The following is a 19,177-nucleotide window of genomic DNA, read 5'->3' on the forward strand; positions in this document are numbered from 1 at the left end:
ACCCTCTCGAGTTTTTATATATCTTTTCTGTAATAGGGAGACCAAAACTTAACTCAATACTCAAGATGTGGGCGAACTAACGAATTGTTGTGTCAATATTACTTTTTCTGATTTATGTTCAAATGTACGACCAATAAATCCGATCAGTTTGTTGGCAGTTTTTACTACTTCTGTGCAATGTTGACTCGGTTTAAGATCGTTCGAAATTATTACTCCAAGATCTTTTTCTTTGCTGGCTTCAGAAAGTCGCACTCCGTTAATTTGATAATGAATACGATCGTTGTTGATTCCGATATGCATAACCTTGCACTTTTCAATATTGAAATCCATTTGCCATGTTCGTGCCCAACTACTTAAACGTTCGAGATCAGCTTGGAAGTGTTCTTTATCCATTGTCGTAGTGACTCTGCTGGCTATTTTTGTGTCGTCTGCAAATTTCGATATTTTACACGATAGCCGCTCGTCAATGTCATTTACGTACACTAAAAACAGAACAGGTCCCACACACCGACCCCTGTGGAACACCGCTTTTGACATCTCGCGGAGATCCAGATGATATACCATTCATAACAACTCTCTGTTTACGGTCAGTAAGCCAGTCTTTGAGCCCACTTATGAATGTTACCAGTTATACCGTGGGCTTACAATTTACTAAGGAGGCGGTTGTGAGGACTTTGTCAAATGCTTTCTGAAAGTCCAGATTATACAATGTCTGCTGATTGACTTTCATCGTACACATTAATGATGTAGTTGAAGAAAATCGAGGAGGTTAGTCAAACAGGAACGTTTGTTCAAAAGAAAACCATGTTGCGAATCACTTAATTAGTCTGTTATCTTCAAAATGCTTTACCATTTTCCAAAAGAGTGATCGTCTCAAATTTTGCACACGATTGCCGTGGGAATTTGATCAGTCGATAATTACCTGGTTATGACTTGTCGCCTTTTTAAAGATAGGAGTTAGGTTAGCGGTTTCAATTCTAATTAGCCTTTTCCTGTGTTTGGCTGAGAATATGTTCAAGAGATGGTTTGCCTGATCTGATGTTTTGCCTCTTTAAGAATACGCGGGAATATTTTGTCTGGGCCGGGCGTTTGTTTACTTTAATATTATCGATAATTTGCACTATCACTGCAATGTCATATACTACTCAGATGTGTCATCAATATATCTTGAACTTGGTTGGAGAGGGAGGAGGAGGAGGAGGAGGGAAGGAGGAGGAGGAGGACGTGGACAAGTAGGAAAGGAAGAAAGAAGGAAGGAGGAGGACAATGAAGAATAAAGAATGAAAAGGAGAATGAGGAGAAATTATAAAGGAAAAGAATTTAGGGTCTCAAGTTAACCCTTTGTGGGAGATTAACATTTTTCCTCCATTGTCATTACGGATGGAGGAGAAAGGAGGAGGAGGAGGAGGAGGAGGAGGAGGAGGAGGAGGAGGAGTAGGAGGAGGAAAAAATAAGATGAAAGGACGAGAAAGTTAAGAAGAAAAAAAAGAATGAGAAATGAAGATGAGAGAGAGAAATATGAGAAGGAGGAAGAGGAGGAGAAGGAAGAAGAAGAAAAAGACGATTAAGAAGAAGAAGAAGACGAAGAAAAAGAAGAAGAAGAAGAAGAAGAAGAGGAAGAACAAACACAAAAACAACAGCATTAACAACAACAACAACAATAATAATAACAAGAAAAGACAAGAATAATATTACAAAGAAAAATAAAATAGAACTGAAAAAAAATATTGAAGAAAACAAGAACAAGAACAACAATAAGAACAACAGCAACAACAAAAAGAAAACAGACAAGAATATTATTACAAGAAGAAGAAGAAGAAGAAGGGGAAGGGGAAGAAGAAGAGGAAGAAGAAGAAGAATAAGAATGATTGACCTGCAGCTGGAGAGGAAAGGGAAGGAAAGGGAAAGTTAAAAATATGCACGGGAAGAGGAGAAAGAAAGAAGAAAAATGAACTTAATATGGCAGACGAGTTGGAGGAAGAGGAAGAGGAAGTCAAGAAGAAGGAGAGGAAAAGGGAGGAGAGTCAACGAGAAAGAGAAGGAAGAGGAGGAGGAGGAGGAGGAGGAGGAAGAGGAGGAGGAGGTGGAAGAGAAAGAAACACAGAAGATAATTTTTGCTGATGGAACGACAAGGAGAGGAAATTAGAAAGATGAAGAAAAAAAGAAAGAAAGAAGAAAGACCTGGATGGTGGTGGTGTTTTGGTGATACGATAGGAAGGGGTCAACATTGGGTGGTGATGGTGGTGGTGGTGAAGGTGGTGGGGCGGTGATCCAGTAAGGATAGGTCAACATCAATGGTGGTGGTGGTGGTGTTTTGGTGATACGATAGGGAGAGTCAACATTGGGTGGGTGATGGTGGTGGTGGTGGTAGTGGAGGTGGTTGGTGTGATTATTGTAGGAAAACAAAAAAAAAATATAAATACAACACTAACAAAACTCAAAAACTAACAGAAATAATTATATAAACGTTAAAAAATCAAAACGTTAATAGGTACAAGTGTTATAACCAAATGAAAAGAAGGACCTAAAACTATCTAACGTTTCAGAATCACAAACGTTATTAATAGTACAACAAATAGTACAACGAAAACTGAAAAGAACCTGAAATTATCAAACGTTTCAGAATCACCAACGTTGTAAATAAAAGTACAAAGTTACATAAAAGGACCCAAAATTCAAAAGCAAATGCGTGTGAGATATTACAGGACTTCACGATGAGGAGAAAAAAGAAGAAATAAAACAGCTGATAATGGCGAGTCTTTTCTGGGGATAATGTTCGTTGTGGAAGGTCTCACTCTGATGATATGTGTGTGTGTGTGTGTGTGTGTGTGTGTGTGTGTGTGTGTGTGTGTGTAATAATAATAATAAATAATAATAATAAACGGTTTATTTCATGAAGTACCAGGCAGCCCAAGAGCTGAAAATATACATCAATGGAAGATGAAATGAAATGAATGAGACAAATGAACAAAGTAGTATGATCGAAAATAAAAAGCGAAAAATAGAAATAACAATAATAGCAATAATCATAGTAAAGATAATAATAATAATCATAATAATCACGATAATAATAATGATAATAATAGTAATCATAATAATAATAATAATAATAATAATAATAATCATAATAATAATCATGATAACAACAACAATAAGTCCTAATAGAAAATATTTACCGAAACATACAAATTGTGCTGCTCTTAATTTGCATTGTTGATATATTTGACCATCACGGGCACTGCGCTGTTCTTATAGCGGTCAGTCCGTGCCCGTATCGGGCAACTCAATGTTGTGGTGTCGCACTGAGTGCTGAGGGCGGTTCACTGCGGGTGGGAGGATGTGTCTGTGTCTGGGCTGGTTGAGAAGCTTGGCTGCGAACCGGTGTAGTAGGGTCTCGTGACGGCGTGTTGTAGGCTGGTGAGATGGAGGAGTCGGGGCGTCCTCTGATAGCCTGGTGTAGTGAGGGCCCAGGATGATTTGCAGGCTCGCTTCTGGACGCGTTGGTCAAGTTGGCGGCGCTGGGCGTGATGTTGATGGAGAAGACTCACGCTGGGGACGCGTATGTCAGTTTGGGGAGGATGAACGAGGAGTACACGTCGCCAGCGCACACTCAGGGGCCCCCAGCGTTTTAGAGTCTCCTCCCAGCAGGTACAGTTTATGCAGGTGGCAGATCTGGTGAGCTGGGAGACGTGCTCCTTCCATGTGAGCTTGTTGTCCAGGGTGACTCCAAGTAGTTTGCTGATGTAACTACCCGGAGGGAGTGTCGTTGATGGACACCACAGGGGGGCAACAGGGGCAGAGGAGGTGTTGATGTGTAGGAGTGTAGTTTGGTGTCGTTGATGGTGACTATGTTTTGTGTTGTCCATGTGTGTAGGTTGTGCAGTGTTTCCTGGAGGGGAATAATCTGGGTTGCTGTTGTCAACTGTTACTCCCACTGTGGTGTCGTCCGCCTTTCCAGCAGTGGGGTGTGTGGGTCAGGGCGTCATTAATTGGGATAAGGAAGCACAAAGGGCCCATTTGGACCCCCTGAGGTACCTCCCACAAGTAAGGTGTGTAGGAGGCCACTCCCTGAAATCTCACCACCTGTTTACGCTTGGTGCAGGAAATCAGCCAGCCAGAGACCAGGTTAGGTGAAGCCCTAGGTTTATTGCTTGTTGATGACTGTGGTATGGTGAACTAGAGTCAAAGCCTTTCGGAAATCAATAAAAGCGAGAGAAACTGATGTTTTGCGTTTTCAAGATTTCTGTAGCAAAGTGTGTTTATGTGTGTGCGCGCATATATGTGTGTGTGTGTGTGTGTGTGTGTGTGTGTGTGTAGATAAAACCTGAAATACGAACATGTCTTTTTACTCATTTTCCTTATTTCTATCTTACACATGAAAACACACACACACACACACACACACACACACACACACACACACACACACACACTCACACTCTCACACTATCCTTTTGGTCTTTATTTTGTCGTTGATTAAAAATGAAAGTTAATTTATATATATATATATATATATATATATATATATATATATATATATATATATATATATATATATATATATATATATATATATATATATATATATATATATATATATATATATATATATATATATATATATATATATATATATATATATATATATATATATATATATATATATATATATATATATATATATATATATATATATATATATATATCAAATAAAAAATATGTATGTACTTGATATAGGGGGTAGAAAAGTTAAGGTAAAGTTGGTTGCAAACACTGCTGCTGCCTTGAGGCCTCAGTGCTCATCTCGTTGCATTGACCCTTTGATGAGGCCTGTGGTGAAGGACTTGAAAATACTGAAACTGAAAAATAAAGAAGCATTGGGAACCTGCTAAGAAACATTAAATAAAGATATAAGTAAGGAACATTTTTAGTTTTAGCACTTAATATATGTAAGAGTAAGTTGATATTTTATTGTACATTAAAATGCTGGATGCTGTACACGGTCTTTTTTTTTTTTTTTTCTTTGCGTGACTCGAGACATTTTCTCTTCTTCGCCTCAACATTAACATCCACACAGATAAGATTTCAAACACACACGTAAAAAAAGCAAAGAACACAATTTTACAGTTTTCTATTTTCGTTAAACATTACAAGAATATAATTGATTTACTTTTCCATTTCCGGAGGAGGGAGGAGAGGAAAGGAAAGGAGAGAGAGAGGAAGAGGGAGAAAAAGGGTGTCTATGGAAGTGTTAGCGCTCTGCAATATGAAACTGGTAATAGAGGATGGGGCGAGATGGCTGTATGGTCAGGGCAGTGGAAAAGACTCTCTTCAATGACGGCCAGGAACGGAAAGGGACGGGGCGGTATGCAGTCAGACAAACACGGATATGACCACGACGGGAATGATACGGGACAGTTTGGGTCCTGATTGGGGCGGGGAGGGGCTGGGCGGGGCGGTGCTGGACCATAAAGGGCGGGGCTTGGCAAACACAGGATGGGGGCAGGACTTGGACGAAGGAGAGGCAGGGGCGAGAAAAGTTAGGTCAAAACATGGGCAGATAAAGCGAAGAGAGAGAGAGAGAGAGAGAGAGAGAGAGAGAGAGAGAGAGAGAGAGAGAGAGAGAGAGAGAGAGAGAGAGAGAGAGAGAGAGAGAGAGAGGAGAGGAGAGAGAGAGAGAGAGAGAGAGAGAGAGAGAGAGAGAGAGAAACCCACAACTTCTCTTTCCCTTCCCCTTTCCTCTCCCTTTCCTCTTCCTCCCTCCTTTCTGCCCTCCCCATCTCTCCTCCCCCTCCGCTCTCCCTTTCTGACCACCACCCTTCCCCCCCTCCCTACATTTGAGCACAGGTCCTCCTCACCCTCCCTTCCTCCCTTTCCCTCCCTTCCTCACTCTCTTCCCTCACCCCTCATCTCCCCTTTTCTCTCTCCCCTTTCCCCTCCATATATCTGAGCACACGTCTTTCTCCCTCCCATCCTCCCTTTGCCCTCCCTCACTCCCTTTCTCCTCCCTCCATCTCTCCATACACCTGATCTTTTCTTTCTCCTCTCCTCCGTCTCCCTCCCTCGTCTTCCCCTCTCCTTTTCACTCCCTATTAACCCCTTCAATAACACACTCCCTCCATTACCCTCCTCCCCACCTCCTCCTTTAACACCCCCCCTCTCCCTCCCCTCCATACACCAGCTGCCGCTCACAAACAATTACCATGGGCGGCCCACCTGCCTAGCTAGCTTTATTGATGCCAATTGCCTCGGTGACCAAATAAGTGAGGATGAGGAGGAGACAACACGTGACTCCCCTCCGTGATGACATGCAGCGCGGGTGACTGATGATCCTCCATGCCTCCACGCCCCTGCTTATACTCCCCCACCTCCCTCCCTCCTCCCTCTTTCCCTCCTCCTTGTGACAGGCTAGAGAGAGAGAGAGAGAAAGAGAGAGAGGGGCAGAGCAACTTTATCAGCAGAGCACCTTTTTTTAAAACATCGCGTCCCTTCTGTCACATTTTGGTTGATTATTCCAGCGTAGCTGCATGGATGAGGTTACGTGGGCGCGTGGACAATTTATATAATCGATCCAGCTAACTCGGCGTTTTGAAGAGAAGCGATTTATTGGAGGTGCGTTGATAGCAGTGTTCTTTATCGTGGCGAGTCTAATCTGCACCTCGTTACGTGATCTTTATCGCATCTAGTGCAGAGAGAGAGAGAGAGAGAGAGAGAGAGAGAGAGAGAGAGAGAGAGAGAGAGAGAGAGAGAGAGAGAGAGAGAGAGAGAGAGAGAGAGAGAGAGAGAGAGAGAGAGAGAGAGAGAGAGAGAGAGAGAGATAATGTGTGTGTGTGTGTGTGAGTGTGTGTGTGTGTGTGTGTGTGTGTGTGTGTGTGTTCTCCACAGATGAGTTTACTTACCTAATTGTTTCTCTTTAGTATTAGTATTATTTTTACTTGGAATTTCTCTCTCTCTCTCTCTCTCCCTTTACCCCCCTCTCTCTCTCTCTCTCTCTCTCTCTCTCTCTCTCTCTCTCTCTTACCCTTCCTCTCCTTCCCTTCCCAGCAGCACACACACTGTTTTTCGTTCTTATCTCGGCCTTTGTATCGCCTTTCGTTTTATTTTTCCATCCACTTATCATTTGCCTCTGAGTTGCTTCTTCTTACATTATTCATTTGTCTTATCGCGGGTATCGCCTTTAAGTGTATATTCTTCCTCCTCGTCCTCTTTAACTCCCTTTATTCGTGCGGCATCATCTCGCGTTAACGGCCCGTTCGCTCTTTGTTCGGCCCGTGCAATCACTCCCTTTATCTGCCTTGATTTCATTCTATCTCCGTTTTGCTGTTTTGATATCTGTCTTGGGTTATGTTTGGTTCCTCTGTTGTGTGTGTGTGTGTGTGTGTGTGTGTGTGTGTGTGTGTGTGTGTGTGTGTGTGTGTGTGTGTAGTCTTTTTATTTCCATGTCAATGTTTTTGTCTCTTTCTTTCTCTTCTCTTCTTCTCTTCTCTTCCTTCACTTCAACTAGCTTCCTTCCTTCTCTTCCGTTCTCTTGTTTCTCTCTCTCTGCTCTCTCTCTCTCTCTCGTTCTCTCTCTCTCTCGTAGTTTCTCCTTTTTTTTTTTGCTTGATCGTATCTCTTTATTCATGCTATCGTCTCAATCTCTTGCATATTGGTTTTTTATCTGCATTATTGTTATTATTTCATGTTATCTTTGCTTCTTTGTTTGTTTTTATATTGAGTTTTTTATCTTTTTATTATTTTTCACTTTATCTTCGTCTCCAAATATCATATACTTTGTTTGTGGCTACTTGCAGTCATCATTCTTTTTTCGTAGGTGTTTTATCTTTCATTCCGATCTCCTTTTATCTGCTCTTTTTCATTATCTTAAGCCAAGACAAGTTATCTTCCTCCTGATCTCCTTTTTATCTGCCTTTCATTTTCTCGCTTAAATGTTATCTTCCTGATCTCCTTTTTATGCCTTTTCATTTTCTCAATCTAAAACAAGTTATCTTCTGATCTTATTTTTATCTGTTTTCATTCTCAATCTAAAACAAGTTATTATCTTCCTGATCTCCTTTTATCTGCCTTCTTCTTTTCATTCTCAATCTAAAACAAGTTATTTTTCTCTGATCTCCTTTTATCTGCCTTTCTTTCTTTCATTCTCAATCTAAAACAAGTTATCTTCCCGATCGGGATCTCCTTCTTATCTTACTTTGTTTTCATTCTCCCATCTCTAGCAAAACAAAAAGCCAAAATAAAAATAAAAGGAAGAGGTGGAGCGAAAAGTGAGCATGAAATGAACGTTTTAGTATCCCTATCACATCGAAGTAGTGGAACAGCAAGTGGTCAAGCGGTAGTTGGAGACTTGCTGGCCCTGTGAACTTCCATGCGGCAGTATATAGTAATCTTATAATAACCCAAACAACTAGGCCATTTCACTCCCTGCACATGTGTAAAAAAGAAGGCGCAATTCAACAGATTGAAGTCTCATCTCTAGCTTCCGAGAATTACTGCACTTGGGAACTTGAGTCGACATATAGTGATCTTATATTCCCAAACACCGGACCATGTGGACCCCTGTGTGCAAAGGAAACAGACCCCTTCTGGCCCTTCATTTTTCACTCTTCTAATAGAGCATCATTTAGCGGGCTTTTTTTATATTCTGTGTAAGGTATGCCCTTTATCTGTTTCCATTGATGACAGTGAAAAAAGAGGGTAGGGAAATGCGGATACGGACAAAAGAGTATAATAAACCATTTGACTCAGTTCAGGAGGGACAGGTATTTGTAAGTAGCAGCATCTGGAAGCGGCAGATTGGTGAAGGAGGGAGGAGGCCACTATCAGGACGGCTTGAACAGGAGAGCAGAAGTAGCGTGACGGAAGGAAATATTAGGGCAAGAAGGAGAGAGAGATCGAGGTGGAGAGATGAAGGGAGTGGAGAGGGCGAAGTAGTTGGGATGGCACAAGAGAGAGAGAGAGGTGAGATGGGAAGGTGTGAGAGAGAGGTATTATAAGGATAAGCTTGAGGGCAAAAACACTGAGGATGCTGCCGTGGTAAGAGGTGTTAGGAAGGACATGGAGACAGCGAGATACAGTGAGGCAGCCAGGATGCAGACAGGGATCGATTGGAAGTGAACGAGGGAAAGAAACATGTATATAAGGTGAGGACAGGAAATAGATACACATAGGAGGAAAAACTGAGGTAGAATAGAGACGAGATGGGAGACAGGTGGAGGAATGAGGGATAGATAGACATTAGCATTAGTAGTTAGAGGGGTAGCCATAATTTTGAGGAAGAAAGCAAAGACGGAGAAGGTGTAAAAGTGGTGTGGTGGGAAGCAATGAGATATTACAAGGGCATGAGAGTAAATATAAAGTGAATTAAGTAATCAGAGAGAGAGAGAGAGAGAGAGAGAGAGAGAGAGAGAGAGAGAGAGAGAGAGAGAGAGAGAGAGAGGAGAGAGAGAGAGAGAGAGAGAGAGAGAGAGAGAGAGAGAAAGCGAGGAAAGAAGTAGGATGTAAGATGTGAAGGAATGAGAGGAGGAAGGAGAAGAAATGTTGACAGACTCACGTTGACAGGATAGGTCTAGTGGCAGCCAGAGAGAAAGCAAAGAGGGACGCAGTATTTCCGAGAATAGATTGGTAAGGAATGAGATGGGCGGACGGGACGGGTGAAGTGCTTAGATAGCTGCCAGACGCTAATCCCATTACGTCGACAGTCACTGGAAATGATCATCATAATTCCTTTCCTTGTTGATAGTGGCTGCAGTCTTGGCTGGGGGTTAATGTTGCCAAGACACGCACCCCACTGAGAGAGGAGGGAGAGGTTGTGGGCTGGGGAGGGAGGGATGGAGGAGAGGTAGGCTGTGGCATTGAGATTTTTAAGAGAGGAGGAGGGGACAGAGGAGTAGGAGGAGGATGATGGTGAGATGAACATATAGGTAAGGAATGTGTGTGTGTGTGTGCGTGTGCGTGTGCGTGTGTAAAGGAGAGAGAGAGAGAGAGAGAGAGAGAGAGAGAGAGAGAGAGAGAGAGAGAGAGAGAGAGAGAGAGAGAGAGAGAGAGAGAGAGAGAGAGAGAGAGAGAGAGAGAGAGAGAGAGAGAGAACAAAATGTTAATAATGATAGGACTGTGGTGGTTGGTGGTAGGGATGATGGTGGATAGTTACGGCCGAGGAGGCGAGGAGAGAGAGAGAAGGAGGTGGTACTTTGGCAGTGGTGGTTATGGTAGGGATATTAAAATACGATAACAAGAAGAAAAATCATAAAGAGGAAGACAATAAATGAAAGGAAACGTCATAATAAAAAAGGTGGAGCAAGGAAGTTAGACAAAAGGGAAAAATGAACATCAAAAGAAAAAAAAGAGGATCAAAGCACGAAGAATGAAGGATAAAGAAAACACAAACAGAGAAAAAGAAAATGAGAAAACCAAAGAAGAAGAAAAGGAGATAAAAGAGAATAACGATGACAGGTGGAATAGACGGTGGTGGCTCACCCGTGAGCACCTGAGATATGCCAATCAGCATGAGGAGGGAGACGAAGGAGGAGGCGCCGGCTATCGCACTGGTGGAGGGGAAGGGAGGGTGAGGAAAATGAAGTCGGCAAACCAGGAGGAGGAGGAGAGGAGGAGGAGGAGGAGGAGGAAGAGAAGATAGTCTGAATGTTTTATCCTCTACACTGAGATGATATTATGAGTTTGAATGGTTGGGTGATGATGAAGGAACAAGAGGAGAGGAGGAGAGGAGAGAGGTGCAAGAAGAAGAGGAGGAGGAGGATGGGTGTCAGAATAGGGGATGAGAAGGGAATACAAGTAAAGAAAGAAAAGGACAGAGAAATCAAGCGAAGGGCATGAAGTAGGAAAATTAGATCTGTTGATAATGAAGAATAGAGAGGAGGAGGAGAGAGGAAGAAAGATGAGGAAAGGAGGAGGAAGCAAGAAATGTGTTAAAAGAACAACAAAATGGCTAGAATGGTTCCAGCAAAGCCGAAGTAAAACACACACACACAACACACACACACACACACACACACACACACACACACACACACACACACACACACACACTCTCCACCAATCCTCCACCCCTCCCACTCATCCCCCACACACACACACATTACCATTCCACAAAGCCCATAACATATAATTTACGACGCGCTCCTACCACTTGATCTATGTCCTGCGCCTCGGTCTTCTGCCTCTGCGGCCTGCTGGTATGATTATATTGTAATCATTATGACGATGCAAAAATCCTAAAAGATATGTGTGTTGTGCGCCGGGACGACTGTGTGGTCTCTTTGCTCCCATTTTTCTTTTTTCTCTGGGTTCTCACACTTTTTCTTTATCTCTCTTTTTGTTCCCATTTTCTTTTTTCTCTTGCCTCACACTTTTCTTTCTTCTCTCTCAGGGTCGGCCAAGCATTTAACGAGTACCAATATGAGGAGATAGAGAGGCCGTGAAAGCTTATTATCTGATTAATGCCGCGCTTATTTAATCGCCCGGTCACTAAGTACTGAAGGCGAAGTTCACCAGCCTCATCTGTTTAGCTACGTGCTGGTGCGGCGGCGGAGGATGGTGTTGGTGTACGTGGGAAGAGATGCTGCTTGAGGCTCTTGGTGCTGGATGATGACAAGATGAAGATTATGTTGTTACAGAGAGACGTAAGGGTAGGTTAGAAAGGAGAATCAGCCAGAAGGAAGAAAAGAGGAGCGATGGAAGGACAAGTTCGGGTAGAAGAAAGTGAGAAGTAAGAGGTAGGATTGTGTATCAAACAAGAGAAAGAAGTAAGAGAAGGGATAAAGCAAAAGAAAGAGAGAAGTAAGAGGAGGAAGAAGAAGGAGGAGGAAGAGGCAGGAGAAGCCCAAAGAAAAGAACAGGAATAAATGATAAAATATAAAAAAATGTAGGATTATTAATAAAACTATTATCAATAACAAACATTATAATAGAAGAAGAGAGAAAAGAAAAGTCATTCCTGAGAGAGTAAGAAAGCAACAAAGAAGATACAAAAAGAGGAAAAGATATTCCAATTAATGACAATGAAAAATAACAAAAGAAGAGGGTAAAAAGAAGAAAGGAAACGATGAACATTAATAAAAAAAAAGAGATTGAAAAACAAAAGTTAGAATAAGCAAAAAGGAAGAAGGCTATAAAGGAAAGAAAGAATAAATAAGAGAAAAGAAGAAAATAAAGAAAGAACAGAAAGGTAAAGAAGAAAAGAAGAAGAAAAAAGCAAGAAAAAGAAGGGAGGAGGAGGAGAGAGGAGGAGGCAATACACACAACACAGAAAAAAGGAGGAGGAGGAGGAGAGGAAAGATATGGCTGCCAGAGGAGGTGGAGAGGGAGGCTGTAGAGAAAGAGAGGGAGAGGAGAGGAGGAGGAGGAAGAGATGGTATCAGGTAAGTGTCGAGGTGCGAGAAGTTTACTTTTCCAGGTAAATTGGCATGAAAGGTGAGGAGGAGAAGAGGAGGAGGAGGGAGGAGGAGTGAGGAGACTTTCACATGTCTCAGACACACACACATACACACACACGCAAGCAACCAGTCAGTAGGACAGAGAGAGACAAACATAAAGACAAAGAGAGCAGAGAGAGAGGCACAACTGGACACAGAAATATGGTCCGTTCCTTCAGTGTGGTGTGTGTGAGTGGTGAGGCAAGCAGTGTGGTGGTGTGTTGGGTGTAGTGTAGTGGTGTAGTTGGAAGGAATATAGTGTGTTGTGGTGTAGTGGTGGTTCGAGGTGGTGTGTTATGGGTGTGGGGGTAATGTTGAGCCATGTGGTGCCGTGGTCTCTGCGATATGGTGTGTGGTGTGGCTATGGCGGCATGGCGTGGTGGTTGGTGTGGTGGTCATCCTGCTATTAATTAGGAAGACATTAATCAAAGGTGATGCTTCATTGAGCACTGCTGCCGCCTCGTCCGCCCGCTGTCATGGTGCCTTTGTCTGGCCCATGGGTCTGGCCTGGCCTCCCTGCCCTGCCCCGCTCAACCCTGCCCACTCCACCCTGCCCACCCTACCTTGCTGTCTTTGCTACCCTATTGATTTTGCCTCTGCCTCGGTCTGTATGTTGTCTGCCTTACCCTGGCTGTGCCTGCCCTACCTTACCCTACCTGCACCAATTCTACCTTTTACCCATCCCTGCTTCCCCTATTGATTTCTGCCCTTCCTGGTCTGTGGCCAGCTCTGTCTTACCCGTCCTGTCCTGCCCTGCCTACCCCACCCTACCCTCACCCTTGTCTGCCCTGAATCATTTTTGCCATCCATGGTTATTATTGATTTTGCTCCTGCCCTGCCCTCATGTGGATTTCTGCCTCAGCTTGCCTTGCTCAACTCATCCTTCCCAACCCTCTTCCCATACCCTCCCCTTACCACCAACCTAACCCAATCTAACCTGAATCCTCCACCTTGCCTGTCCCTTCTTGCCTTACCTCCTGCCTCGCCTAACTTAACCCAATCCCAACCTAATCTAACCAACTCATCTCTATCCCACCTGCCCAGCCATTTTTCCCTGCCCCTCCCTTGGCTTGCCTTCTGCTTTTTCTTTCTTTCTCTCCTTTCCTCAGGCTACCCTACCTGCTCTCCTCTAATCCCTGCCTTAGTCAAATTTCACTTTTTCATGCATTTCGTTTGCCTTCTGCCCTTTTCATGCTCCTCCTTTCCCTGTCGTTCCTGCCTTATCCTTCCATGGTTGTTTTGTATCCTTGTCATTGTGTTTATTTGTCTGTCCTTGTGTTTCTCTGTCCTTGTGTTTCCTTGTCCTGCTCAACTTGTGTTTCTCTGTCCTTGTGTTTCTTGTCCTGGCTTGTCCTTGTTGTCTTCTACTGTGTGCTCAATGTCCCTTCCTCTCGGCATTCATGTTGCTTCGCACCGGGAGTACTCTTGCGTTTCCTCCCTCCCTCCTCTTGCCTCGGTCTTGCTCTTTCCATCGTCTTTAGGTTCATCCAATACCTTTTCACCGCTTCCTCCCTTTAATCGTCCTTTGCCCATGTCCTGCTCTCCTCTTGCTTCTATCTTTTGGCCTTCAGTGCCCTTGCCTTCTTTCTCCTTCCTCTCTGCTTTCCTTCGCCCTTTCTGCTTTTCTGCTCCTGTTTTCGTATTTCCCGTCATCCAGGTTTTCTGCTGCTTGTCTTTCCCTTCTGGTGTGTCGTTACCTTCCCCTTACTCCTTTCCTTGCCTATCTCCTGCTTCACCTCCTGCTTCTCCTTCTGCTCTTCCGTGTTTCACTCCTTCGCCTCTGTGTTCCCCTTTCTCCTCTTGCTGGGCTGCAAATACATATCTTGTTTTCTTCTTGATTGTTCTTGACTTTTCTCTCTCCATCTCCCTTTTCGTGTATTCCGTCCTTCTGTCTGTATCTATCCTCATTCTTTTCTCCTCCTCCTTGTCTTCCTCGTTTGTTCCGATTTTACTATTTTCATCTTTTCTTGTATTCTGTTAAGCTCAATGTCTTCGTTTTCCTCCCTCCCTCCTCTTGCCTTTCCTCCTCCCTTCTCCTTCTTCTCCTCCCTTTCTCCGCCCCCTTCTGTATTCATGTTCCTGTTCTTTTCTTTTGCTTAAACTATCTTTTTCTATCTCAATTAATATTCTCCTCTGTTGTTTTACTTCTCCTTCTTTCATGTTTTCCTCCTTGTGTTTCCTTGTCCTGGCCTGTCCTTGTGTTTCCCTCTTGTCCTTGTGTTTCCTTGTCCTAGCTTGTCCTTGTGTTGCCTCTACCGGTGTGGCTCAATGTATCCCTTCTCTCGGCATTCATGTTTTTTGCTTCGCACCAGGTGTTCTTGCCTCCTCCCTCCTCCTCCCTTCTTGCCTCAGTTTTGTCCTTCATCGTCTTTAGGTTCATCCAATACCTTTTCACCTGCTTCCTCCTTTAATCGTCCTTCTTGCCCATGTCCTGCTCTCCCTCTGCTTCATCTTGGCCTTCTTTGGGGTGCCCTTGCCTTCTTTCTCCTTTCCTCTCTGCTTTCCTTCGCCCTTTCTGCTTTCTGCTCCTGTTTTCGTATTTCCCGCCTGTCCTGCTTTCCCTGCTGCTTGTCTTTCCCTTCTTTGGTGTGTCGTTACCTTCCCCCTTACTCCTTCCTTGCCTATCTCCCTGCTTCACCCTCTCTGCTTCTCCCTGCTTCTGCTCTTCTCGTGTTTCACTCCCTTCAGCCTTCTGTGTTCCCTTCTCCTCTCTGCGTTGCTGCAAATACATATCTTAAGGTTTTCTCTCTTCCTTTTGATTGTTCTTGATTCTTCTCTTCCTCCATCTCCCTTTTCGTGTATTCCGTCCTTCTGGTCTGTCGTATCTATCCCCCTTATCTTCTTTCTTTCTCTCTCCTCCTCTTGTCTTCTCTCGTTTGCCCCGATTTTAATTATTTTCATCTTTCTTATCTCTGGTTAAGCTCACTGTCTCTCTCTGTTTTCCTCCCCTCCCTCCTCTTGCCTTTCCTCCTCCTTCTCCTTCTTCTCCTCCTTCTCCGCCTCCCCTTCTCTGTATTCATGTTCCTGTTCTTCTTTTGCTTAAACTATCTTTTTCATCTCTCACTTAATACTTCTCCCTCCTTTCTGTTGTTTTACTTCTCCTTCTTCATGTTTTCCCTTCCTCCTCCCCCTGGTCATCCTCACGGCTCACTCTCCTCCTCCTCCTCTTCCAGTGACGATGACGAACTGGTTTCAGAGTCGACTTTCCGTATTAAGGCGATCGGAACCCTTTTTTTGTCCCTCGCATCCTCTTGCACTCGGTATTAAACCATGTTTTTAGCTATCATATTTTTGCCTTTTTTTTGCCTCACTTTTTGTCTTGATCGTGTTGTTCCGGCTGTCAAGGTCTTGCTGGTCCTGAATGAGCTCTCAATCTCCTCGTCTCATCAACACCCTCGCGGCCTCTCACTCTTCTTCTTCTTCTTCCTCTTCCTCTTATTCCTTTTCGTTCTCCTCCGCTTACTCAGTCTCTCTCTTTCTCTCTGTTTATTTGTTAATGTGGATATTTTTTTTGCCTTCTTCCCATTCCTCTTTCTTTTGTATGATATAATTTCCTTTTTTTCTTCTTCTTCTTTTCCTCCTCCTCCTTCTCCTCCTGCTCCTCCTCCTCCTCCTGTATAAAATGTTTAAAGGATTCAGTGATATTAATGCGGAAGATTACAATTGATCGATCAAATAGAACAAGAAATCACAATTTGAAGATAAGTGGTAAAAGATTCTCGTCGCACGAAGCTAAACACTTCTTCTTCAATCGAGTTGTTAATGTTTGGAACTCTCTACCTTGTGATGTCGTTGATAGTACAACAGTTACGGCCTTCAAGAATAGATTACACAAGTATATTGAATCCAATCAGCAACTAAGATATTACTCATTGTCGTAATAACGTTAAATTCTTTCGAATACTGGTGTCCTTGTCCGCTTTTATCGCCCGGTTAGTGGTAGCAGTAATGGTAGTTCTTTCCTCTTTCCTACATAATTTCCATGCAGTTTTTCCATGCTGCATGGTTCTTTTTCCTTTCCTGCCAGCTTTGGCTGGAGGGATGGGGGGGTGGGGAGGAGCTTTCGCCTTTGCTGTCCTTCATCTTCCACCTTTGATTAGGTAGTTAGTGTAGCTTGTCACAAACAGCCTCGTAAGGACCAGCAGGTCTGCTGTTGTTTGTTCTTCCTTTGTGTTTCTTTGTGTTCCTCCTCCTCCTCCTCCTCCTCCTTTTCCTCCTCCTTCGTTTGTTCAGTCTCTTTCTCTGTTTGTTTGTAAAGTTAGATTATTTTTGTTGTTTTTCACTTCCTTTTTCTGTTTGCGTTCTAATTATTTTTTTTTCTCCTCCTCCTCTTCCTCCTCCTCCTCCTCCTCCTCGTCACCTTTTTCCAATCCTTCATCATACTTTCATCCTTCATCACCTCCAAGCCTTCAATTCATCTCCTTCCTCCTCTTCCTCCTCCTCCTCCTCCTCCTGCTCCTGCTCATCCTCCCCCTCCTCCTCCTCCTCCTCCTCCTCCTCCTCTTCCTCCTCCTCCTCCTTCACTCCCTTGTTGGACGTCCTCACACTTTGTCAACATCATTTTGCTTTGGGTGAAAGCGAAAGCGTTTCTCCTCCTCCTCCTCCTCCTCCTCCTCCTCCTCCTACAGACTCCCGAAAGAGCAAGAAAATGAATCCCGACGCCCAGCAGCGAGAGATTAAGTGATAAACGAGGGACACCGCTTCTCCAAACATAGACTCTATCCGGAGTGTTTTTAAGCCAGTTTATTCACCTTAGGTAGGTCTTGACAAGACGTCAGCTATTACATTATCACTTCCCTTGACATGTTTAACTGATACATGGAAATTTTGTAGAAACAGAGACCACCTCAACAACCTAGTGTTTTGTGCTTAAGTTTGACAGGCACGTTAGGGGTTTGTGGTCATGTAGCTAAGTAGTCTGGCTGGAGAAGCATAATAACTAAAAATGGGTGAGGGCGTGCAAAAGGGCGCGAAGTTTCTTCTCAACCGTGGAGTAACGAGTCTGCGGTGGGGTGCGTTTACGGCGAAAATACGCCACAGGCCAATACCCCCCTCCGTCGTCCTGCTGCAGCAGCACAGCCCCGACAGCAGCCTGCCTGGCATCATGAGCTAAGCAGAAGGATCTGCAAAAGGTGAATACGCAGTATAGGGAGTTCACACGAAATAGCCTTAAGATTAAGAAAAGCATCCTCACATTCATCCCCCCACAAAAATTTAAATTTTCCCTTCAAAAGGTCAGTCAGAGGCTTGGCTATATGGGCAAAATTACAAATGTATCTCCTGTTAAATCCAATCATACCCAAGAACCGCCTTAAGGCCCTCCTGTTGCTGGGAGCAGGCAATTCAAGGATACAAGTAACTTTAGAGTCATGAGGGGCCCATAGTTCCACAGCCAACAAGATGGCCTAGGTAGGTCACTTGAGCATGACCGAAGTCACACTTCTTTAATTGATGACTAAGTTAGCCTCTGTCAAGGCCTGAAAAACTGCTCCAGCCTGGTAAGGTGCTCCTGCCAATCATCAGAAAAAATCAAGAAACATCATCAGTATACGGTGGTGCCAGGAATGTGGCCCACCACTTCATTCATCAGTGATGAAAAGCCGTTGGAGCAGAGGACAGACCAAAAGGTAGGACTAAGGGAAGATAAGTGTGTCCTAAGGCCACAAAGACACCTATCTGTTGGGCACGTGATGTAAGACCTATTTGCCCAAACCCTTTTAATAAGTCAATCTTTGAAATAAATGTAGCCTGACCCACAGCTTCTACACAATCATCAATACGGGGAAGAGGATAAGAATCCTTCTTCATTACATCGTTTACCTTACGATAATCTATACAAAACCTGGGAGTGCCATCTGGCTTAGGAACAAGAAGACATGGACTAAACCATTCACTGTGGCCTTTCTTAATTAGCCCCATGTCCAACATGGACTCTATCTCCTGTTGGAGATTGGCACGCTGCTCGGGGTGCACCCTGTAAGGGGACTGCTTAATAGGTTTCGCGTCACCCACGACTATGGCATGGACAACTATAGTATTGTGGCCCGGATGGTCAGGAGTAACTTGTGGGTAGCGACACAAAAGGCGACAAATGTCCACCTTCTGTTGGGCAGCAAGGTGTTGAACCTTCTCTACCAAATTTACCTTTACCTGGGAATTTTGACTCCAAGATCCCACTGAAGAGAGGTCCAGGTGGTGAAGGATTTTCTACTCGTCGTGGTCAGCGTCAGCGAGGTACACAGGCACAGGAGCGGCGGAGCCAGGTGCCGTGTGATAAGGCTTAATCGTATTCACGTGGCACAAACGTGGGGCTCGACGCCGGTCAGGGGTAGCGATGACGTACGTGGTGTCACTTATCTTTTTAATGACCTGATAAGGACCACTAAACTTGGCAGCTAACGGGCTCCCCTGCATCTGTATTAAAAACAAAACCTCCTGGCTTGGGTGGAACTCTCTTCGCCTGGACTTCAGGGCATGCCTCTGCTTTGACTTGTCTTGGGAGTGACTCAGGTTCTCTGCTGCCACCTGCCAACACCTCAACATGTCCCCGACCAAATCAAGGACGGACAGGTCAACCTTACCTTGTTCAAGCAGTTTGTCCCTTACGAGGCACAATGGTCCCCGAACAGTGTGACCAAAGACCAACTCAAAAGGAGAGAAGTCCGTGCTGGCACTAGGCATGTCCCTTAAGTAAAACAAAACGAAAGGCAAGTCGTCGTCCCAGTGAGTCGAATTTTCAAGACCCACCT

This window comes from Eriocheir sinensis, unplaced genomic scaffold, assembly GCF_024679095.1.
Source record: "Eriocheir sinensis breed Jianghai 21 unplaced genomic scaffold, ASM2467909v1 Scaffold122, whole genome shotgun sequence".
Taxonomy (NCBI): Eukaryota; Metazoa; Arthropoda; class Malacostraca; order Decapoda; family Varunidae; genus Eriocheir; species Eriocheir sinensis.